The following is a 7,044-nucleotide window of genomic DNA, read 5'->3' as shown; positions in this document are numbered from 1 at the left end:
TACAATTTTTTATGACATCTTTTCCAACCGAATCCATGCAGGCTTGCAGACCAATAGTTTACACAATGTCACGCTAATATTTGGGCTCCGAAGTTCTTTCTAAATCCAACTCGATTTTCTAGTCACTGAAATAATATCACATACCCTCTGAACCCTTGAAGTTTCGTTTCGTTTGTTCTCTCTCTTCTGGTTCTACACTAATTTACACTAATTTGCAACCATAATTTATTAAACTGATGTTTAGGTGTTGTTAACATCTGTCAACTCCTGGATTCTTTGAAGATGGAATTATTACATTCTTCTCGGAGTCTGAGGGTATTTCACCTGTCACATACGTTTTATACACCTGGTGGAATAGTTTTGTCGTGGTATACTCTCGACAGTCTCTCAAAAACTGTGAGGAAATGTCGTCTATTACAGGCGACTTACTTCAACGTGCGGCTTCCAGAGCTCGGTCGACTTCTTTTCACAGTATCATACTTTTATGCGACTTTCATTCCGTTTAGTTTCACATCATCTCCCCTTCCACATGGTTCACTTTCTTTGCCAGGTAATATATTTTCGTCTCAAATTAAACAAAAGTTAGTCCAATTTTTAGTCCTACCAAATGTGTACTACTGTTATTTAGATCAACACGGCACAACTCCAAACGACTAGAGTTTTTTTTTTTTTTTTTTTTTTTTTACTTCATTTTGTTCTAGATTGTTCGTTGAATTTGTTCGTGGCGGACGTTCGATGACGCCTGTTCAGGTTGATCGTTGGTTAGTTCACTCAGTTTTTTTGTTACGGAGGGTAGCTAAATCCTCTGACCGAACACGCTGAGCTACCGTGCCGGCGAGAGTTAGCTACGAATGCTTGCATATGATACGTACCGTTCGGTATTTAGATCACGTCAGTTCTTCCTACACTGAGTTAGACTTGATGCGACAGGAAAGACAATGTGCTTTTAAATTGTCTGTTTACGACATCAATCTCATAGTCACTGGTGTGCTGAATACCGATCCTTGCTCGCCAGATACCTATCATACCACATCTGCAATACCACATAGGATACGTCCACCAACTCGACTGTATCTTTGTCCAGCACTGAATACTCCATCTTCTCCTTCATTAAAGCCAAATGACTGTGGAAGAAACTATTTTATAATTTGGGTGTTATCCAAACCCATTCTGCAATCAAGTGGAGACTCAAGCTTTACCATAGTCAGCGTAGCTCCCACCTCGGCATACCCTAGCCGTTTTCCTTCTGTACACTCAGCCACGTTGTAAACTGTTCATGGTTTTCTATTCCTCTCCTATTTGTATTTACATCCCACCAGTATGCGTAATGACATGACCCAATCATTTGTCGTTCTTTCTCCGATCAATCAACCTCTTCTCCACATTGATTACTTCCGTACTGCTGCCACATATTTCATTTAGATACCATTAATCTCATTCGATAAGAACGAAGTAGGGAAATTATTCAACACAATATTCATAAGACTGACGATTTTTAAATTACACATAAATATTGTTTTTTGTTTGGAAAATTTCGAAATTTGTGGTAAGGTTTTATGAAACCAAACTGCTGAGGTCATCGGTCCCTAAGCTTACGCACCACTTCAGCTAAGTTAAACTAACTTACGTTAAAGACAATACACTCACCCATTCCCGAGGGAGGACTCGAACCTCACACGGGGGCAGCCTGAGACTGCGCGGCTGCCCCGCACGGCTTCTTTTTTGTTATCATAATTATCATTGTAAACTGCTAATGTTGACCTACTGCACAGATTACAATGACGTCTCACGAAGGATATCCGGTTAGATGTAAGAGGGCCTGAAGGCCCTAACATGGCCATGTGAAATGAATGTATAAAGAAATAAATAAATAAATGAAGATGATAATTCACACATTCCTTCAAGCTGTCAATCTAGATCTTATTCACTTTATTTAGAGAGAATGGTCAGAAACAGTCTCGAAAGCTTGTAAGGGTGTTGCACAGGAAGTTGTGCTGAGAAATACTTCGCAAGAACAAAACACCATACGTTGGGCTGTATCCGACTTATTTGGCACTGAAGTTAGCCCATCAAGTTGTTTCGCGAGCAAATCCAAGCACTTGCAAGGGATAAAATTACGATAACGTACAGACATCCCTGGGGCTGTGATTTACCACTTGTTGAAATATTCCTTTTAGTTAAAATGTGCGTTTTTGGGAGGAGATAAATTTAAGCTAGGTGAGCAAAAGCTACGTCTGTTCGGTTTGAGGAAACAAAACGAAGAACATGTCCGGCAACACAGCTTTTGGCAGGTTGTTTCATTCTGCGCGCACGACGACCTTTCTGGCTTAATTCAGTGCTATATAACTCGGAAACGGCAATAAGTATCGATTTTTTTCTTAGCTATTGTTTCTCAGCACAGCCTCTCCTGCAATACCCTTACAGACATGTTACTGTTTCTGACGGTATATATAACACATATAGTAAGAAAGAGTAGGCATTAACGTCCCATCACAGACGAGGTCGTTAGAGACGTAGCACACACAAGGAATTGTTATGAATGGGGACAGGTATTAGCTGTGTCCTTTTCAAAGGAATCATTTCGAGACCTGCCTTTCATCGTGGAAACTCTAAACCTGAGTGGCTAAACGGAGGTTCGAATTCTACTCCATAATTCGAGCCCAGAATATTAATTTTTGCGCTAACTAGCTCATTGCTTACTTAACTCTCGAAAGGCTCCTGAACTGCAGCGCTCATCAGTATGACATTCGACAAGGAGGCATGATATAACTCATACGAAAATGTATCAACAATTTTAACTGATAACCAAGCTTGAGCGCTATCGATGTGCATTCTTTCTACAGATTTGGATGCTGATAAAACAGTTCTCTCACGTGATCTGGCACTCCGTCTTCAGGCCACAAGTGGCCCATCGGGACCATCCGACCGCCGTATCATGCTCAGCTGACGATGCGGATAGGAGGGGCGTGTGGTCAGCACACCGCTCTCCCGGTCGTTATGATGGTTTTCTTTGACTGGAGCCGCTACTATTCGGTCGAGTAGCTCCTCAGTTGGCATCACGAGGCTGAGTGCACCCCGAAAAATGGCAACAGCACATGGCGCCCTGGATGGTCACCCATCCAAATGCCGGTCACGCCCGACAGCGCTTAACTTCGGTGATCTGACGGGAACCGGTGTATCCACTGCGGCAAGGCCGTTGCCTTCACGTGATCTACGTAATGAATTTATGTTACGACTGGTTATCTTTTCTCAGCACTGCACCTACAAAACTTGGAACCAAGTCAAGATAAAACTCGTTGCATACTTCCTTATCATATCTTAAATACGTTAACTAATCAAAAGAATTAGGACATCCATATGTATCGCTGAACTGACAACGAGTTGTGGGGAATACTGCGTTCTCGGTAGAGAAGCAGTAACAGCAGGTTGGATCTGCCAGGAGAGCTCAGTGACTCCGAATGTGAACTAGTCATAGGATACTACCTGTGTAACAGAATCATCAAGGACATTTCAGACCTTCGAAAGCTGCTCGTTTCGGCTGTTGGTGATGTGACTGTGAAATGGAAAGGCGAAGGAACAACCACAGGCACAGCTAATCTACTGCCAGATTGGGAACGTCTAGCACTGAGCAAGGCAGTTGGGCAAAATCAAGTGAAATCTGCGGAAGGTGTCACTCTTGAGTTCAAAAGCGCTACCAACAGTCAAACGAGCACAGTGATAGTGCGTAGGTATTAAAAAGAATGGCGTACAGTCGCCGAGCCCTGCCTGATTTCTGTGGCCAGTGCTAAGCACTTGAGTGATGACATACAGAACGATGCAAATGGACAGTGGATGACAGGAAGAAAGAGTTATATGGAGTGATCAATCGCGCTATACTCCGTGGCAATCCGAAGGAAGGGTTAGTGTTGAGTTTTGACTTGTACCTAGTGAAACACCTTAGCGATGAGGTAGAACGTAGACTTCGCTCCAAACTCCAGCATCCTACTTGGCTTCTGCTCTGGAGAAAGAATGGGCAGCCGGTCGTTGTGGCCGAGCGGTTCTTGGCGCTTCAGCCCGGAACTGCGCGACTGCTATGGTCGCAGGTTCGAATCCTGCCTCGGACATGGATGTGTGTGCTGTCCTTAGGTTGGTTATGTTTCAGTAGTTCTAGGTTCTAGGTGACTGATGACCTCAGATGTTAAGTTCCATAGTGCTCAGAACCATTTAAACCATTTTTTTTAAGAGTGGGCTACTATTCCTCCGTAGACATTCAGGGGGCTCATTAAAAATGTATCCAGCTTCGTTCATGCTGTTATATAGATGAAGGGTGGACACACACCATGTTTATTTACACTAAAACGTGTCCGGATCGTTTTGACAAGATAGTATATGTAACATACAGTACTGAGATTAATTTGACCTCAAAGGCAGCTTTTGAGCTTAAATCCGTCGGATTTCCTCAGTTGTGTTCTGTTTTCGAATTTGTTATTATGAGACTAGGTAGACATGAAATGCACGTCTTTTGAACGTGAATCAATAAGACATAAAAATGTTTAATACATACATGATGTTGGAAAGAAAGTGTCCCGTATTCCTACAGGAAACTGTTACTGGTTAAAACTAGAAGAAAACGTACAATAAACGGTTCTCCAGGAATAAATACTTGCGATACGGCCTATATTACATGTGTTGAGAACGGTCAACCGTCAGCTGTGTTGCTTGTCTCCTTGTTGTAGTTCGTAGCTCATTTATTGTTGGTCGTATTTGAATCTGTAATTAGTCCTTTCAATGTGACACTATCTTTAGACATGGCCCTTACTACTGTCGCTTGCCTCAGACGAGGCATACTTGCGTCTGAGCAGTTATGACTTGTACAAGCTCAACAAAGGTATATGACAAAATTTTTCATTTAGTTGGATGTCACAATGTAATTCTATGCACTCCATCTGAAAATATTCTGGCAATCTATGTCGTTTGTAGAAGGTGTCACATAAATAAAAACGTTTCGCTTAGTTTTATCGAAAGGCCTGAAATCTATTTTCATATTCTTGCACCAGATCAAAAAATATGGCTCCGTATTTCATCCAGTCCTTAGCAATATGTTTCAATTTATCGTAACGTAACAAAAACGAAATTTTATGGAAATTTTTTTACCGATCGTGTGACAGATGCTCACTTATTGGACTGCATAGATATTTGATTTGAGCCGCATGCGGCGAGCGGACTGCGACTTGAACACACCTTGTCTAAATTTACATTTGAGTTTTTCGAAAGAGTATCTTTTATGAGGGGAAATCAATTGTATTCACATTATTTTTAAAAAGTAGATATATACAACTGACTACAAAACAGGTTTTTCATTCTAAATTATTAAAGAAAAAGAATGCTACAAATTTCAGCCGAAAGCTTATTATTTGTCTGCGATATCTATGAAATAGTAACAAGAAAGAAAATGATGGCATCAGCAATTAATTGAAAACTTAATAATTCAGTCACAGTTTATAATAAAAATAGGAAGTTGCTGATCTGTCGCCTGTGTCTTAATAATATTCCTTTATTTGCTTATAGCCCTTGGAAATGGACAACTTAATACGAAAAACAGCGTTACATAACATGAGGTTTCACTCTTTAGTACCGACTGTTCGTCATGTCCTAATAGTGTTCTTATCCTCGATTACAACACAATTTCTGAGCAGAGTTTCAAAAAATTAGAATCAATAGGAGGATATGGGTACTTCTTGTAGTATTCAACCATTCATTACTTTCCAAGAAAAGCAGCGAAAGCTGGACGGACTAAGTTTTTTTTTTCCTTTTTTTACCTGTTTCATCTGATATTTTTATCCTCCGTATCTTGAAACGTATAACGCTAAATCTAAAGGAATCTTAACAGTTTTCAATCTTTGCTCGATATCTACCTTTATTATTACTGTAAACGACAACAATAAAAAAACCGGATATCGGTTATTTCATAAAAACCGGTTATTCTGAGAGGTTTTAAACTGGAGATAAAAAAACGTATAACCGAAAAGGGGTTCTTTCAACGATAACCGCTATCACTGAGTTCAACGTGTCTCTTTACAGTCACCGTTTTGCACTCACATAACATCTGTCAACTCAGTTAACATCAGCACTGTCCAAGTGACGCTGAGACAGCCAGTGAGTGGTCGCGTTCACGGCCTCGCAGGCACGGTGGCTGCGCGAAACGCAAATAAGCCGGACATCGTCGCCTGGTCCAGACATGGCCTGCCAGAGGGGCGCTGTACAGTTTATGCTTGACTGAATTTATCATCTCAGGTAACGAGGCTGCTGTATAAACGCACACTCGCTTTCCAATAAATTTCTTCCACACTTTCATCGTGTGACAAGTCTGCCCTTAGACCTGAAGGACACTGACAACAGAGGCCATTGTTCTTTCATCGTTTTATTTATTCGAAAAGCAATAACAGTGACAGCTTCTTCTACAAAATGGTAACCAAAGGAAAAAGATACGGCATCGTACAAATTGTTGTTGAATTACTAATTTGTTTATTTTTCAATTTTATTTTGGTGTAGACTTTTTTCTGTGACATAGCGACTCCACGGCATAAAAGGTCCGCAAAATGCCCGGGAGAGCAGTGGGCTGACCACATGCCCTTCCCTACAACATCCACATAACGACGCAAAGCAGAGGATGACACGACGGCCCGTAGCTACCCTTTGGGATTTTACGGCCTGGACGAGGAGCTCGTTTGTCTGTGACACGTGGTAAAATGACATGTTCTTACATACTGTTACATTTCTGGCTTTGGACGCCGTACTATTCAGTCTCAAACCTCAACTAGCAATCAAGAAGGATAATGTTAGCTACTGGCATGTGACGTAGGGCGTGGAGGGAGATGTAGATGTGTATGTGTGTGTGTGTGTGTGTGTGTGTGTGTGTGTGTGTGTGTGCGTGTACTGAGATTGGATTGACTTTTACAGCAGATACCTTCGGCAGTAAGAGATCATATAATTTATTGAGATTCTTTTATGACCAGCTTTCCTTATTAATTTTGGAATTATCGTGTAATGCAGATGAAACGAGTT

The 7,044-nt window shown here is 41.3% G+C and overlaps 1 pseudogene; it reads right to left on the bottom strand.

The window, feature by feature from the left end:
• Positions 1 to 3,083: 3,083 nt before the first annotated feature.
• Positions 3,084 to 3,201, bottom strand: LOC124723322 (annotated as a pseudogene).
• Positions 3,202 to 7,044: the final 3,843 nt, after the last annotated feature.

The sequence above is a fragment of the Schistocerca piceifrons genome, chromosome X (genome assembly GCF_021461385.2).
Source record: "Schistocerca piceifrons isolate TAMUIC-IGC-003096 chromosome X, iqSchPice1.1, whole genome shotgun sequence".
NCBI lineage: Eukaryota > Metazoa > Arthropoda > Insecta > Orthoptera > Acrididae > Schistocerca > Schistocerca piceifrons.
The sequence above is the reverse complement of the archived record's forward strand: the minus strand, read 5'-3'. Positions and strand labels throughout refer to the sequence as shown.